The sequence below is a fragment of the Manis javanica genome, chromosome 2 (genome assembly GCF_040802235.1).
Source record: "Manis javanica isolate MJ-LG chromosome 2, MJ_LKY, whole genome shotgun sequence".
Lineage (NCBI taxonomy): Eukaryota > Metazoa > Chordata > Mammalia > Pholidota > Manidae > Manis > Manis javanica.
In genome coordinates this window covers 114,454,803-114,472,582 of record NC_133157.1, presented here as the reverse complement: position 1 = coordinate 114,472,582, position 17,780 = coordinate 114,454,803, and the positions used below count along the sequence as shown (strand labels likewise).

Below are 17,780 nucleotides of genomic sequence, written 5' to 3'. Positions count from 1 at the left end.
GTTTTTAATTCCTGTGCTAGCTATGTTGTATGATTTTCTCCATGTTTTGTAAACATAGAGGCTTATATTTTATAAAGGTGAAGACAGGTTTTGTCATAAGGATTCTCTTACTTTATTTCTTTAATTAAAAGATGACACAGAAGAAAAATCTGTCACTTAATAGTAGGAACAAAATTGTAGTCAAATTTTAATCTTGAGGTCTTTGTCTTAGATGTAGTTATTCAAAGGTTTTCATTTGGTGTATTAAAGCATACTTTTAAAAGAAATCAGTGTATGGTAGAGATTTAAACAAATGATAATTAAATGCATTTTAGGTTTTATTTCTTATGTTAAGAATATCCTTTCATTCTTTTAAAATATTAGGTATGAATGTTGAATTTTATCAAATAATTTCTTGCATTATTTACTTTTTATTTAAACCATTGGTGATATATGTAAATATCAAAGGAAAGTGCAGAAGTGCATTAAAAGCAGGATATTCTTGCTATGAACGTTTTATTGACCAATTTGTGTATGTAATTGGTATAAGTAAAGATACATTGTACAGTTCTCTGAATATGTTTTTTCTATATTTTTTCTATGCGTAGATTTCATATAATTGAACCATGTATATGATCCAAAATAAACTCTGTTTGGTTTAGTGAATGATTATTTTTGCTTAAATAATCTTAACTTTATAAAGGGTCTCTCCCTTTTGTAAAGATTCTGAAAGTGACCAGAACCTATACCTTGATGTTGGTATACCCTCCCTCTTGTTTCTACAATTGAATGACTTATTTTGTAAAGATTCTGAAAGTGACCAGAACCTATACCTTGATGTTTGTATACCCTCCCTCTTGTTTCTACAATTGAATGACTAATGAGGCTACTTTAACTCTAAAACTATGGAAAGAATTGTTTTTTATCTATCTAGTGTTTCATTTTACTAGTTACTCTCTATTTATTGTTTGAATTGTCTCTTAACAGATATTCCGTTCAGAGAGGTAGCTCCTTCACATTTTTAACACCTGGCCCCCATTGGGACTTCACTTTGATGAGTAGATAATGGGTTTTTATTTCAAGTCATTAGAGGGAATTCACTCATGGGCTGTCTTTCAGCCTGGTATACAGCTCAGTTTTCTGTAGTTCTCGGAATATGTTGAGGTACAGAGTTTCTTTTGCCATCTTTAGCAGCCTATTTAATTTTTTCTGCAAACAAGCTGAACGTTTTCTTTCAGTTAAATATGAAACAGATTTTGAAAAGTTCCAGATCTCTTCATCTTCAGCTCTATGCAATCCTTTCTCTTATTCCTACCAGTGTTAAAATTAGGAGACTATATCATGAAATATGAAGCTTTTTTTTTGTACGTACTCTAATGGCTTTTTTCTTGTTTGAAAATGTAAAACTCATTGCAGATAATAAGTATATTGAATGGATTTTCTCTTATTAATCATCTTAGTATAGAAGGAGTGAATTATTTTTAGAATGAGACCGTACAGAGGCATCAACTTTGTGCAAAGTAACACTGGAGAATTGATTCTTTTTATAATTAAAAACTCATTACCTATTCTTACTACTCATATAAATAATGTACAAATAAAGCATGAGTTTCCTGCTTTCCGTATTTGGGGAACATAGCAAAAAGTGACTGTTTCTAGTTTGCCAAACTATACTTGTCTACATGTATGGATGTGCTAGTGGATTCATCAGTGCATATTTAATTTGTATTCTGTTCTTTTGTGTTTAATTTATATATCTGTCAGGGAGTCCTGTGCAATATTTCTTTACTCTTATATCAATTATATACACTAGTTGGTCAGTAAAACATTCACAGCAAGAATATCCTGCCTTCAATTCTGCATTTTCCTTTGAAACTTTCATCTTGGTCCCTTTCCTTTACTGGTTTACGAACCTAAACTTAAAATCTTTAGTGGAGAATTGTCTCCAAACTTGATTTTTCAAACATATCAGCAAACATATTTAGATCAAGTACCCCTGATATATTTATTTGTAACTTTTATGTATGTAGCACCATTATTAGCTAATATCTCAAAGCACAGTACTCATTTAGGGTAAGGTTAATGATAGTGGCCATAAATCTTTATTTCAAATAGCCATGATAAATTCACAGTTTGAGGCTGACTTTTTATTGGATCTGATTAGATTGCTGTTGTCTTTAACCTTGTATTATGAGTGATGATGAACTCATCTGTATATTAAACACTATACAGCTTCTTTTTAGGATTAAGAAGTGCATAAAAATAGAAGTTCTAACATTTTCCTCCTACATTTCAGGGAAGTTATCTGGCAAAAACACTTTTGTAGAGGTCTCCCATGACAAAGGATGGTTCATGTGTTAAAACCTTGGAATGCAGTTAAGAAGTACTTAAAGGAAGATGTGTAACTTTTAAATACATAGTTTAAGAAAGAAAAAGCAAAAATTCAGCATATAACTCAAGAGATTAAAAAAACAACAATGGAGTAAACCAAAGAAAACAGAAAAAGCAAGAGTAGAAAATTATAAAATGAACAGCAATCATGATAAAATTCTTGACAAACCAAGAATGGAAAAGAACTTCCTTAGCCTGAGACCTGCCATAAACAGCATACATAGTGGTAAAATGATGACTGCTGTCACCATATCTATTTAGAATTGTACTAGTACTCCTAGCCAACACAGTAAGACAGGAAAACAAGTGGTAGCAAATTAAAAGAGATAGTATGATTTCATTACGTAGAGACAATATGATTGTCTACATAGAATATCCAAAGAATAGCAGTAACAGCTATTAGAACTAACAGGAATTCAAGCAAGGTTACTGGCTATAAAAGCTATAAAAAGAAAAAAGTAGAATGTATATAGCCTAGCAGTAAACAGTTAAATTTTATTTAAAACAGTAATTTTAAAGATGCTTTTATTGAAATAAAAACAATTTTAAAAATTAGGAATAAACCTAATAAAAGATCTGTGAGTCTTTTATGGGAAAAATTAGAAAGCATTAGTAAAGAACAAAGGACACCTACTTAAATGATTATACCCTAGTCATTCAAGAAAAGACTTAATAGCATAAAAATGTCAGTTCTCCCCAAATTAGTTAATAAATTCAGTGCAGTTCTGATAAATCACGTTAGAGTATAATAGATCTCATTTTACACTTCATGTTGAAAAGTAGAAAACCCTGAACAGTGAAAGTAGGATACAAGTCAGGGAACATATGATGTACTGTATTAGCTATTAAGACAACACCAAGGGTACAGTAATTACACAGCATAATGTGGTTGCAGGTATAGACAAATAACTGATGCAACAAAATAGAGAACCCAGTCACTGATCTACATATATATGAGAACTTACTGTATCATAAGCACTATGAAGGAATGGTGCTGTCAGTAAGTGGTATTGGGATGGGGGCAATTGACTGTGTTACCCCATAGCACATACATAGAAAAGTAAATTCTAGATGGATTGAATATATAAATATGAAAAGCAAAACCTTAAAAAATTTGAAAGAAAATATAGGATGTTTTAAAATCTGTTAAGTTTCTTCATACATATGTCCATGCACATGTATGATTTTATGTAAATGTATAAATATTATCATGTATGTGCTTTTTCCCTTAGTGCACTCTTCTTTTTGCCTCGAGGTGTCCTCCTTTCCTCTCGTCTCCTCTAAGTCTTTCCATCCCCCCAACCTCTACTTTAATCCATGTCAGCAACATTATATGTACCCTTCTCTGTTTTGCTTAGAGAATTATTTACATAGCCTCACAAATAAGAGATGCTTAGTTTGCTTTCAAAATTAGGATCAAATTATTCATACTTTTCTGCATCTTCTGAACATGACCTTAAGATCAGTAAAGATTTCCTCATTTTTTAGTTTCTTCCAATCGACTTGTCTTGTTCTTTACCATCTTATCTTTTTCTTAATGTCTTTTAGTTAAATTTGAAATTGTATGTTATAGTTTTGCTTTGCAGCCTTGAGCATTTCCTTCTGAGGCGCTTTCCCTGTAGGGATATTATTCTGCCTTTATTCTCTTTTTTCTTAGGGTGATTTTGTATTGGATTTGACTTGCAGAAGTTTCTGCTCATTCTAATGTGAATTTAGTTTTCCTGAACTTTTACAAAGGAGCTTGGTTCAGATAGCTTCTCTAACTTCATAGATCTCTCTCTCTTCTTTTCATGGTGGCTTGTTTCTGAGATGCCATCTTCATGTATTTTCCCCACTTCCATCTGGACTTTATCTTGCCTTTTTTCTCCATTGTTCTGATCCTGCTCAATTTTGATTGCACTCTTACCAGTTTCTCCTCAGGGTGAACCAGGACTTGGAAGGGAGCCCTGGCTCATCAGTTTTGAGAGTTCATTAAGAACTAGGCTGTACCACAAGTAATCTGAAGAGTTATTTTGAGATGTGAGAGAAAGAAGTGTTACTTAAGGACTCTTCTTCAATATTGGTTAAAGACCAGAAGTTAAAGCTATCTATGCAGTTTTTGCTTCTACTAGCTAAATATGCAGTTTTGCTTCTACTAGATTTATCAAGGGATAAATCGTTCCTGGAAGGTATGCCAGGATTGTGTGTATTCATCTTCCAGCCGATAAATCCTGCTTCAAACAACAAATCTTACTTTGGGCCATGAGAAAAGTTTTATGGTAAAGATAACTGTCCCCATGGGAAAAATATATATGTTCCTTTAAAAAAAAAAAACTTGTTTCCCATTATGTGTAAAACATATTTTACTTTTTTTCTAACAATCCTTGACTTAAGTAAGAGTTGTGTTCTTACAAACTTTACATAAGTCAATTATTTAATAGGGTGAAATCACTTCACAAACACATGATTTGGTCAGGGGGCTCTTTAGACAGTATGTATGCTAAAGATAATTTATGAGCATCCCAAATAATTTTCTTATGAATACAGGCAAAGGCTATTTTTTTAAAAGTAATTTTACTAGTTGTATGCAGTCTAATGGGTAACATGCATCCCTTCTATGTAAAAATGAAACCATTCTTTTCTTATAGAAAAGAAAATGAAGAGAGAAAGCTGATGATGTTGTAAGCCTTAGCAGCCTTGATCTGAAGGTAAGCCTTATACTACTCTGTCAAAGAAAAGCAATTTTATTTCTGTGGTGTAAGAATATGAATGCTGATTTATTTTGCATTTTTAATGTGCAAAACTGAGTAATATTGGCTCTCATAGATAAATTGTTTTTTCTGCTCTAGTACTTTGTTAAAAATTAAGAGAAAACCTCCCATAAATGATTTTAGCTCATATCTAATAATCACAATCTCAAATGCCTAAGAAGACCAGACATGTATCTGCAAAGAAGGGAGGTATGGATATGAAATACTATGGAATACTATTCAGCCATAAGAAGAAAACAAATCCTACCATTTGCAACATCAAGGATGGAGCTAGAGGGTACTGTGCTCAGTGAAATAAGTCACAGAGAAAGACAAATACCAAATGATTTCCCTCATTTGTGGAAAATTTTCTGCTCATTCTAATGTCAATTTAGTTTTCCTGAACTTCTACAGAGGAGCTTGGTTCAGAAAGCTTCTCTAACTTCATAGATCTCTCTCTCTTCTTTTCATGGTGGCTTGTTTCTGAGATGCTATCTTCATGTGTATATCAAGCAAAACTGAAGGAACAAAATAGCAGCAGACTATCACAGACTCCAAGAAAGGGACTAGCAGTTACCGAAGGGGAGGGGAGGGATGGAGGGAGGGAGGGAGGGAGGGAGAAGGGGATTTTGGGGTATGATGATTGGTGCACATGGTGTGTATGGGGTTACGGGGAAGACAGTGTAGCTCAGAGAAAGCAAATTGGGACTCTGTGGCATCTTATTATACTGATGGACAGTGACTGCAGTGGGGTATGTGGGGACTCGATAATAAGAGTGACTGTAATAACCACATTGTTTTTCTTGTGAAACCTTGATACCTTCATAAATAAATAAATTAAATTAATAAATAAAAAGCAGGTACTGTTGGCCATCTGAATTTCTTCTTTGGAGAAGTGTCTGTTCAGATAAAAAAAAAAAAAAAAAAAAGCAGGTATGGTGAAAGTAGAGCGCCATGTCCTTCCTAGAAGAGGTAGCTGCTGCTGTGCTCCAGCTATTGCCGTGTGTGGCACTGTCAAAATAAAGGATATTTTTTTGTGAAACCTCCTGATTTTTAACTGTTGGACCATGCAGGCCAGACAACTTGCCTGCAAGTCAGTTATAGCCCATGGGTTGACAGTGTGTGACGTTCGATAAACTAAAACTCAGTGCACACTTAAAAATGATTATGTATCATTTTGTGTAAAATTGTAGTTAAGTCCAAACACCTGGTATCTTTGAAATTGCTTATTCTATTTTTGTGATTTGGCAAATTTTATAGAGCCATCTTGGTTTTAAGGAATCTTTTTAAACATTGTTATGAAGAAGTTACATAGTTTAAAGTAAGTTTTTTTAAATGTTTGACATGTTTAAGGATGACAGCTGCTACTGCTTTGAAGCAAAGTTATTTTCTAAAAATTAAGTTTTTATAGGTGTGTCTTCAACATTTTAGCAAATACAGGAGGCCAGATTGTGTGCACGCATGTGTGTGTGTGTGTGTGGTTACAACATCTTTATAGAAGAATTATGTATTTTAAGTGTTGTGCTTTTTTCAAAACAGTTTTAGTTGCATTTTTAAAATTTGTATTTAAAGGAAGAAAATAGCGTGAAAAGATAACCCTGGGTATTAAGATATGCTTCAAATCAAATACAAAAATAAGACAGTATTTGCAGTTTACCACAATAAAATTCATGGTCAAATGTACTTAAAGATCATCCTCCTTTTCTTCACCCCAGCTCCAGCAATTATCAATGTACCATCAGATCCATTTCACATCATCTATCCACTCACCTACCCTGCCTTAGATTATTTTTAAGCAAATCCTAGACATTCTGTCATTTCATCTGTATCATCAAATTCAGTATTCACACATTTGGTTTTGTTGTTGTTCATCTTGTAAGTTTGATTAGAATTCATATAGGGTCCATACACAGTGACTGATTATATCTCTTAAGTATCTTTTGATCTATAGGTTTTCTCACTAGCTCTTTGTCTTCTTGCAGTTTTTTTGTTGTTAAAGAAACCATGTCTTTTTTCCTATAGAGCTTTCAACAGCTTGGATATTCATGAATGTATCCCCCTGGTATCATTTTCTATGTTCCTCTATCCCTTTATTTCAACTGATTGGTGGCTAGGTGTGGAGATTCTTTATATTGACTGTGTGCTTCACACGGGGAGGTATATGTCTTTTTGTGCTATTTTCAAAATTAGTTATCATTTCATAGATGCATTTTTTTCATTGGAGGTGGCAAAGCAGTGGTACTGTACTTTGTCAGCCCTTCTGTTTACTAACTGAAACATTTCAGTAAAAAGAAAATTCCCCTCATAACCATTTGGTTACTACAAAGTACTAACTTATACTAAAGGCAGAGCAAGTGCTTGATGCATTCCTTTACCAGTTTTTAAAATCATGAATTTTATTTATTAACATTCTCTAATGAATTTCAGTAGGGCACAGGAAATCAACATGTGACATACCTTAAATTTATACCATGTGAATTATGCCTAATAAAGCAGCGGGGGAAAGGACATAGGAGCCATCCTGAAGTAGCACTCAGTGGCCAAAGATGTGATGATTTGATCATAGTAAGAATAATAATTGAAGTGGATCATGATACAACAAGTGTGTGCATACCCATGAGTTTAAAAATACTACAAATGAAAAAATCATAGCTACTTTCTGGGGCTTGAAACCCATTGCAGGACACAGTGTGACCAAAGAAGATGACAGCAAACGTTCTTTTGGGGTGAAAAGGTTTATTACCGAGCTGCTGAGCCGAGCTTTCTATATAGTGCAATAATAGCTTATTCCATAAAGGTAGCCTAGCAACAGGCCAGTTACATCATCAGGTGGTTTAAGTTCCATGAGAATCCTGGCCATAAGAACCCCAACTGGCCCACACAGCGAACTTTCCAGGGGCTGAAAGCCTTTGACAAGACAAGTGGCGAAGTCCACAGTGTTCATTGGCTTCTCTTATGGGAGGGGTGCTTCAGCAGGCTACCCCTAGGAGGGGGCAGACAGTGGATTATCTGAGGGAAGCACAGGAGGAGGTGGCACGAGAATGCCAGATGCGGAGAATTAAGGTGAAGGTAAGAGCTTCTGAAGACTGAGCTAGTGTTGCTGTGAGGCACGGTAGAAAAGCTAAAGGTTGCGGCAGAGGAGGTACTCGGGGCAGGGGAGAGAAAGTTGCCATCAGCCCCAGAAACAGAGGAGCTGGGAAAGGATGAAGGGGTGGTGCCAGAGGCACTGACCCCTCCCATATTGAAAGCACGCCCAGTAGTTGTAAAGAAAATACCCAGCAGTTTAAAGTTCCCTTAGGAGAGGAGCAGTCCCCTCGTGGAGCACTCTGTGCTCCACCCCTATAGTCAGGCGGAGCTGGTTCATTTGGGGTTCTGGTTTAGGCAGAAGCCCTCAGAGTCAGTATCAGCTTGGCTCCTACGTCTGCGGAACTTAGGGGTGGATGAAATTGTTCTGTTGGGATCACAGATGGGAAATCTGGCAGCGATTATGAAATGCACATCAGACCCCAGAGAATCACTCCCTCCTCGATTGGCTTATAGCTGCACTTCGTGCTGTGTGGCCCAATCAGGGAGATCTACCATCCTCTCCTGTTAGATGGCAGATGTATGCTGAGCTCCAACAGGTGTTATGAGAGCTAAGCATAAAAAATGCCATGTGTAGTGCAGAGAATTATGGCCCATATGAAGAGATTTTCACTACTGGGTTGAGAAATACTGTGCTTCAAACACCTCCCACATCTGTCTTTGGGTCTCTAGTGGCCATTCTTTCCCCTCACTATGGCCAGCGCATAAGCAAGGTAACACGTACAGTAGCCGACTGAGGAGAGGTTGAAACAATGAGAAAACGGAGAGAAATAAGGTCTTCTACTCACAAGAAGAACTTAAAGGATCTCATGAAGGTTACGAGGACCCAGATGTGGGTTGGTTTAATACCGGTAGGAGCAGATGAAAGGAAATTAGATGGAAAGTCAAATTAGGTCTTACTAGACCTATGGCAACATCTGAAAACAGAGCAGCAGTTCCAGCTATTAAGACCAAAGAGGCAGAGGTAAAAGCCAGAGCCACAAGTCCGAACTGTGTGTTTGCAAGACTTCCTGCTGGAGAGGGAGACAACCTCACTCGAGCCCACACAGGAAGACGATTGGGGAACATGGTTTGACTGAGGGGAAGGTCGATGTATCTACCCTGAGGGACCAGGGGGAACAGGAGGCCACATGTTGAAATAGCTATCCATTGGTCCCCAGTGAAGTGAACATACAATGTGTCCCGGCTCTGGCGGACACAGGGGGTGAATGTGCACTGATTCATGATAACCTTGAGCAGTTTTCCTGAGACCCCAGAATCATAGATGGATATAGGGATAAGGCTGAATGAAACAGGCCCAAATCCCTTGGGGAAAAGGGTGTCTACCCCAAAAAGAGTATAGTGGGTATATATCTCCTATCCCTGAGTATATTTTGGGGATTGATATCCTGCAGGGTGTATGGTTGCAGACCACTGCAGATGAGTTCAGACTGCTAGTATGTGTGGGGAAGGCAGTTCTGAGGGGACATGGTAGGCACCTTCTCATAGCTCTGCCTGTGCCTTGGCAGGTGACTAATATCAAACAATACAAACTGCCTGGAGGACGTAAAGAGATTGGAGAAACTATCCAGGAGCTCGAAAAGGTGGGTATTATAAAGCCCACCCATAGTCCTTTCAATTCCCCAGTGTGGCCAGTAAAAAAGCCAGATGGCTCCTGGCATGTGATTGTGGATTATAGAGAATTGAATAAAGTCATACCCCCTATGCATGCTGCTGTCCTCTCTATTGCAGGCCAGATGGATACCCTCAGCCATGAACTAGGAACATACCATTATGTGGTAGATCTTGCTAATGCCTTCTTTTCCATTGACATTGAGCAGGAAAGTCAGGAACAGTTTGCCTTCATGTAGGAAGGATGGCAATGGACTATCACCATGCTTCCACAGGGATACCTCCAGAGCCCCACCATCTGTCACGGACTTGTAGCCCAGGACGTGACTACATGGGAGAAACTGCCAGTGCTGCGGCTGTATCATTATATTGATGATGTCATGTTCACATCCGATTCTCTTTCAGATCTAGAAGGTATAGCACGTAAACTGCTGCAACATCTACAAGAGAAAGGATGGGTTGTGAACAGTACCAAGGTTCAGGGACCTGGTTTGTCTGTCAAATTCTTGGGCGACATCTAGTTGGGTGAGACCCACGTTATACCAGAAGCAGTTATAGGTAAAGTCCAGGCTTTTCCTACCCCTACAACTGTAGCATTGCTGTTGGAGTTTCTGGATCGTCTAGGCTACTGGAGAGTTTATCCTGCACTTGGCACAAATTCTGAAGCCCTTATACCAGTTGGTATGAAAGGGCATCAGGTGGGACTAGGATGAGACTTGTGCATCTGCCTCTACTACAGCCAAATGGGCAGTCAAGGCTGTTCAGGCCTGGAGTGTGATAGACCCATCAAGGCCCTGTGAACTGGCTGCACATGTGACTGAAGACGGTGTCTCTGGCAGCGGCTTGAAGGAACTTGCCAACCTATTGGATTCTGGTCACAACTCTGGAAAGGGGAAGAGGCACGATACACTTTGATAGAAAAACAACTGGCTGCCGTATATCATGCCTTGCTGGCTACAGAACCCATCACTGGAATGGACCCGATAAAGTCAATAACCAACTCTCCCACCTGGCGTGGGTGTGATACTGGACCCAAAAGCCAAGGAGTGGTGTGGCACAAACGCCCACACTGGCCAAGTGGGGTGCTTACCTACAGCAACGTAGTGCCCTCTCTAGTAGCCCCTTGAGTGAAGATTTCCCTTGCTTTTGAACCATTAGTAGCCAAAAGTCCTTATCGGGGGGGAAGAGCCCCTATGCCCAAAGATGCATGATACACAGACAGCTCCAGCTGTGGGCAGGCCCCAAAATGGAGGGCCATAGCTTTCCATCCTAAGACTGAGACAATATGGATGGAAGATGGTGAAGGGAAGAGCAGCCAACAGGCAGAGCTGTGGGCCATGTGGCTTGTGGTCAGCCAGGAGCCCTCCCCTATAGTTGTCTGCACTGACAGCTGGGCTGCCTATCAGGTCTTGACCCTGTATCATGCGAACGGCCTGGCTGTTCACCGACCCATTTGGGGACAAGAACTGTGGCAAGACTTATGGACCTGCGGTCAGACTAAAATAATTACAGTTTACCGTGTGACAGGTCATTTGCCACTGGCATCCCCAGGAAATGATGAAGCAGATGAATTGGCCCTGATACATTGGTTAGAAGGAAAGCCTGCCTCTGATGTAGCCCAGTGGTTACATCAGTGTTTGTTGCATGTGAGGCAAAAGACAATGTGGGTTGTAGCCCGTCAGTGGGGCTTGTCTTTTTCCTTTGAAGAAGTTAGTAGAGCCCGGCAGGAGTGTGTCGTGTGCTTCAAAAGGGACTTAACACCAAGTTCCACAGCAACATGGGAAAATAACTAAGAGGGCTATACCCCTTGTCAGGTGGCAGATAGACTATATTGGGCCCCTACCTGTGTCAGAAGGATATCGTTATGCCATGACTTGTGTGGACACAGCTGCTGGACTTGTGGTTGCTTTTCCTACCCATTATGCACACCAGCAGATGACCAAAAGAAGCCTAGAGTGTCTTTGCCGCCTATGGCCCACCACAGGTAATTGAGAGTGATCAGGACACCCATTTTACTGGACATACACTGCAAGAATGGGTGCCACAGCTGGGAATCAAATGAAAGTTTCATGTGCCATACAGTCCTACCGCGGCAGGCATGATGGAGAGGCACAGTGGCTTGTCAAAATCTGGACTAAAGTCAGATGCCAATAGTCTGTGGGGATGGTCAGTCTGCTTACGTACCGGTCTACGGCATTTGAACGAGAGACCCCCGAAAAGGAGACCTGAACCCCGTAGACATGTTAACACCTATGGCTGCCTCCCCTATGCAACTGCAAGTACAAACCAAGGAAGAATCACTGAAGCCGAGGTTTGGCCACCAGAATAATATCTTGCCGCCAACACCAACTTCACTGAACCCCAGAGACTCCATTGAGTGGACCTGGCCTAGGACCTTTCGACACATGGACCAACGATGGCTGGCTCTCCTGGCACCTTGGGGACAAGGCCTGGAAGCTGGCCTCCTGTCTATTCCTGGAATGACCGCAGAGTGCTCCCCAAAGGTCGCAGTAGTGTATCCTGAAAGGCCAGAAGGTAGTAGATTCTTACCGGGCAGTTTGTTTTATCATTATGGCCAGTGCATGCACCTCCAGTAGCACTATATATAGACCCTTCAGTAACCCCGACCAGGAAAGGAGTAAAAGTATGGTATACTAGACCTGGAAGGGACCCCCCTTCCTGCTAAAGTCCTATCACAGGACCACTCTCTCGCATGCATCCTACCTGATGGACAAGATTTGCCTATGTTGTTGTCATTAAAACATGTGTCTTATCGCCCCTAAGGTCTTTTGTGGATTAGGAAACTCCTCTGACTTGAGGATTATTATAATTTTTGTTATCTGTGTCAAAATCTTGTGTCTTAATTTTTGTTAACCTCTAAGTTGTTTTTATCGCCTGTTGCTGTTGTGGAATCTGGTTACAGTGCCCCAGCTTTCTCGTACAGGGACCATTGAGGACGATTGAGAGCATGTAGATTGTAAGGCGAGAATCCTTGAGGGGTGGTGTCTTGCCAAAGGGTTTCAGCCCCGGGCCAGTTCGCTATGGATTCAGTGTGACCAAAGAAAATGACAGCAAAATGTTCTTTGGGGTGAAAGGGTTATACCCAACTTTATTTCCAGGTGTCAGGTCAGTCAGTAGAATCCCATTAACTCAGAGTGAGTCTGTATGCAGCAAGCCAGTCTCTTCCTCTGGGCCCCTTTGTCCGCACAGCCAACCTCTGGGCCCCTCTGTTCTCACAGCCGTTCTCTGGGCCTCTCTGCACAGTCGTCCCGCACATCCGCCCTCTGGGCCTCTTTCCTCGGCGCTGCCACCACTCCAGCCTCTTCTCTGTTCTCCAGCTGCCTTGCAGTCCTGCCACCGTGTTGCGTGCAGAGCAGTGGGCGGAGCTCTTTATATAGAGTCAACAGCCATGTATTGCCCACAGGTGTGCAGTGAGCTATTCAACCATGGCCAGGTGAGAATCCTGGCCACAGGAACTCTCATTTTATGCACAGGTGGAGTGTGGGGAAGTTAAGGTTCCTATGGCCAGGATCCTCACGGAACTTAAACCACCTGATGATGTAACTGGCCTGTTGTTAGGCTACCGCTTCCATGCCTTTAGGCAATGAGCTATTATTACACTATATGGAGAGCTCCACCCAGTGCTCTGGACGGAGGCAGAAATGCTAGTGGTCGACCGCTGTGATAACAAACCAGGTAATAAGCACTTTCACCCCAAAGCATGTTACTACTGTCATTTCTTTGGTCACATTGAATCCGTAGCATCTGAAACCTATTGGCAAGACAGACCCTCACCTCATATCTTAGAGGTTTGATAGACCTTCTTTTCTTCCAAGAGCTACGAAATATATGTAATTTTTTTTTCTTTGTAGTATATGCTACCATTTATCTAAGGGCTGAAATATAAATACATGTTATGTATTTACTTTTTCTTGTTGTTGCTGTTATCATTAATCTACAATTACATGAAGCACATTATGTTTACTCGGCTCTCCCCTTCACCAATTCCCCCCCACAAACCCCGTTACAGTCACTATCCATCAGCGTAGTAAGATGTTGTAGAATCACTACTTGTCTTCTCTGTGTTTCACAGCCCTCCCCTTTCCTCCACCCCCCCCACATTATACATGCTGATCATAATACCCCCTTTCTTCTTCCCCACCCTTATCCCTCCCTACCGTCCCATTCTCCCCAGTCCCTTTCCCCTTGGTAACTGTTAGCCCCTTCTTGGGTTCTTTGATTCGACTGCTGTTTTGTTCCTTCAGTTTTTCTTTGTTGTTATACTCCATATTTGAGCGAAATCATTTGGTATTTGTCTTTCTCCGCTTGGCTTATTTCACTAAGCGTAATACCCTATACCTCCATCCATGTTGTTGAAATGGTAGAATTGTTTTCTTCTTATGGCTGAGTAATATTCCATTGTGTGTATGTACCACAACTTCTTTATCCATTCATCTACTGATGCACACTTAGGTTGCTTCCATTTCTTGGCTATTGTAAATAGCACTGCGATAAACATAGGGGTGCATCTGTCTTTTTCAAACTGGGCTGCTGCATTCTTAGGGTAAATTCCTAGAAGTGGAATTCCTGGGTCAAATGGTAAGTCTATTTTGAGCATTTGAAGAACCTCCATAGCGCTTTCCACAGTGGTTGAACTAATTTACATTCCCACCAGCACTGTAGGGGGGTTCCCCTTTCTCCACAAGCTCGCCAACATTTGTTGTTGTTTGTCTTTTGGATGGTAACCATCCTTACTGGTGTGAGGTGATATCTCATTGTGGTTTTAATTTGCATTTGTCTGATAACTAGCGATGTGGAGCATCTTTTCATGTGTCCGTTGGCCATCTGAATTTCTTCTTTGGAGAATTCTCTGGCTCCTCTGCCCATTTTTTAATTGGATTATTTGCTTTTTGTTTGTTGAGGTGCATGAGCTCTTCATATCTTTTGGATGTCAAGCCTTTTTCGGATCTGTCATTTATGAATATATTCTCCCATGCTGTAGGGTACCTTTTTTTTTCTATTGCTGGTGTCCTTTGCTGTACAGAAGCTTTTCAGCTTGATGTAGTCCCACTTGTTCATTTTTGCTTTTGTTTTCCTTGCCTGGGAGATATGTTCATGAAGAAGTCACTAATGTTTATGTCCAAGAGATTTTTGCCTATGTTTTTTTCTAAGAGTTTTATGGTTTCATGACTTACATTCAGGTCTTTGATCCATTTCGAATTTACTTTTGCATATGGGGTTAGACAGTGATCCAGTTTCATTCTCTTACATGTAGGTGTCAGTTTTGCCAGCACCATCTGTTGAAGAGACTGTCATTTCCCCATTGTATGTCCATGGCCCCTTTGTCGAATATTAGTTGACCATATATGTTTGGAGTCTCTATTCTTTTCCGTTGGTCTGTGGCTCTGTTCTTGTGCCAGTACCAAATTGTCTTAATTACTAGACAAGCTTTGTAGTAGAGCTTGATGTTGGGGAGTGAGATCCCCCCCACTTTATTCTTCCGTCTCAGGATTGCTTTAGCTATTCGGGGTCTTTGGTGTTTCCATATGAATTTTTGAACTATTTGTTCCAGTTCATTGAAGAATGCTGTTGGTAGTTTGATAGGGATTGCATGGAATCTGTATATTGCTTTGGGCAGGATGGCCATTTGACGATATTAATTCTTCTTGGCCAAGAGCATGGGGTGAATTTCCATTTGTTAGTGTCCTCCTTAATTTCTCTTAAGAGTGTCTTATAGTTTTCAGGGTATAGGTCTTTCACTTCTTTGGTTAGGTTTATTCCTAGGTATTTTATTCTTTTTGAGGCAATTGTGAATGGAATTGTTTTCCTGATTTCTCTTTCTATTGGTTCATTGATAGTATAGGAAAGCCACAGATTTCTGTATGTTAATTTTGTATCCTGCAACTTTGTTGTTTTCTGATATCAGTTCTGGTAGTTTTGGAGTGGAGTCTTTAGGGTTTTTTATGTACAATATCATGTCATTTACAAATAGTGACAGTTTAATTTCTTCTTTACCAATCTGGATTCCTTGTATTTCTTTGTTTTGTCTAATTGCCATTGCTAGGACCTGTCGCGCGTCCCGTCCTCGCCAGCAAGAACAGCACACAACAACAGCAGGATTCTTCTGCAGAAAGCTTTATTCTTCAGCTCTTTGTGAAACAAATGCGTTGGGCAGGACCCAGAGGGGAAGGAGAGGCTTGCTTATATAGTTCTTATGTTCTGACCTGGTTGGTGCGGCTCCATACGCTTCATTAGCATAACAATTTGGTGGGTCTCATTGGTCCTTATGCCAAGGCGCAATTAGCATGTGGTTTAGTGGCGTGGGGTGTTTTGTCACTAGGAAGTTCGGGGCTTTCCGGCTGCCCTGCATTGGGCGCCATTTTCTGAGCGCGGCTGCCAACATCTCCCCCTTTTTTGTCTAATAGAAGCTCAAGGCGGAACTTGCCAGTAGAGGCGGAGACAGAGGCCTGACCTCCATCACACTTCCTGATGCCCCTTTTTGGAGAGGGGTTCTGGGCATCTACCCCTATGCAGTCAGGCATGCCTCTCAGAGGGGTCCAAGACCTCTTGCAGTGCTTTGCCTCGCATCCTCTGGCTGGCGGGACCGCTTGGTACAAAGGGTTTGGACCTTTTTTCTCAACCCTCTTGCACCATGAGCTTCTTAGAGAAAGCTGTGATTAAGCAATGAGGTACTCGGGCCTGGTGCAGTGCCACATGGGCTCAGGGTGCAAGAGCTACCTCAAGCTAAAGCCGAGCTTCCTTCTTAAGCATGTTGAGCCACACTTGGGGAGAGGCGCCAACGTCTATCGCCATTAGGGCTTGAGCAAGGATCACCTTGTCCTGCTTATGTTGGTTGCGGAGTCTGCATAACAACCAGAGTAGGAGCATGAGACCTCCAAGCATGAACACACCCATCCCAGCCATGCCCGCCCACTCCTTGACGTGGGAGAGAGCTTTGAGGAACCAGGAAGAGAGTCCTTCTGCTACGGAGATATCTAGACGGGTGGAGTTGATGTGGATTATTTCTCGCCGCAGTTCTTCTAGTGCCCCATCGAAGTCTTGGGACCAGTTTCCTGAAAGATACTGGGACAGGTCTCGTGAAACTTGTTTATGGCTCAGGGGCTGGTGAGAGCGTACGCCATTATCCTCAAATACAGGAAACATTTGTCTAATTGCCTGAAGAGTATCTGGGTGGCAAAAAGTGAGTGCGCCGCTCACGTAAGGTGGCGGGGCAACGGGCGTTGGGGGACACCCTGCTTTCATTTTTTCCTTGGTCCGCTTTTCGACTTTGCTGGTTCCCTTACTTCTGCACTCTGCGGTTTTATTTTCTTCCCCTTCCTCTGCGGACGTTAATTCCTCCTCAGATTCCCTACTGGAGAGTTGGAGGTCCCTCAACTCTTTCCAGGGGTATTTACTATTTTCTCCGAGGCGATCGTCACTCGCTTCTCGGGGCTCTTTCGCTTTTGCCCTAGGCGGGCTTTCTCCCTCACTCTGGGGTTTCTTTACTTTCGTTTTTGTGGCCTTTTTTCGGCCGCGAGCTCGCTCTGTCTCCCGTTCCGTTTCTGACATGCTCCTAAAAAGCGCGTCTCTCGGAACTTACCCCTCCGGGTTTTCTTCTGTCCTGCAGTTCTGAATCCTCTCCAGATGTCTGAAGGGTCCTCCCTGTGCCGGTGATGTTCTGGTTCCCGGGTTTCGGCACCACTTGTCGCGTGCCCCGTCCTCGCCGGCAAGAACAGCACGCAACAACAGCAGGATTCTTCTGCAGAAAGCTTTATTCTTCAGCTCTTTGTGAAACAAATGCGTTGGGCAGGACCCAGAGGGGAAGGAGAGGCTTGCTTATATAGTTCTCATGCTCTGACCTGGTTGGTGCGGCTCCATACGCTTCATTAGCATAACAATTTGGTGGGTCTCATTGGTCCTTATGCCAAGGCGCAATTAGCATGTGGTTTAGTGGCGTGGGGTGTTTTGTCACTAGGAAGTTCGGGG

The 17,780-nt window shown here is 41.3% G+C and overlaps 1 pseudogene; it reads left to right on the top strand.

Annotated features, from left to right (window-relative positions):
- The first annotated feature begins 1,135 nt into the window (after nucleotides 1-1,135).
- Nucleotides 1,136-17,780, top strand: part of LOC140845602 (neuroepithelial cell-transforming gene 1 protein-like) — a 38,837-nt pseudogene continuing 22,192 nt past the window's right edge.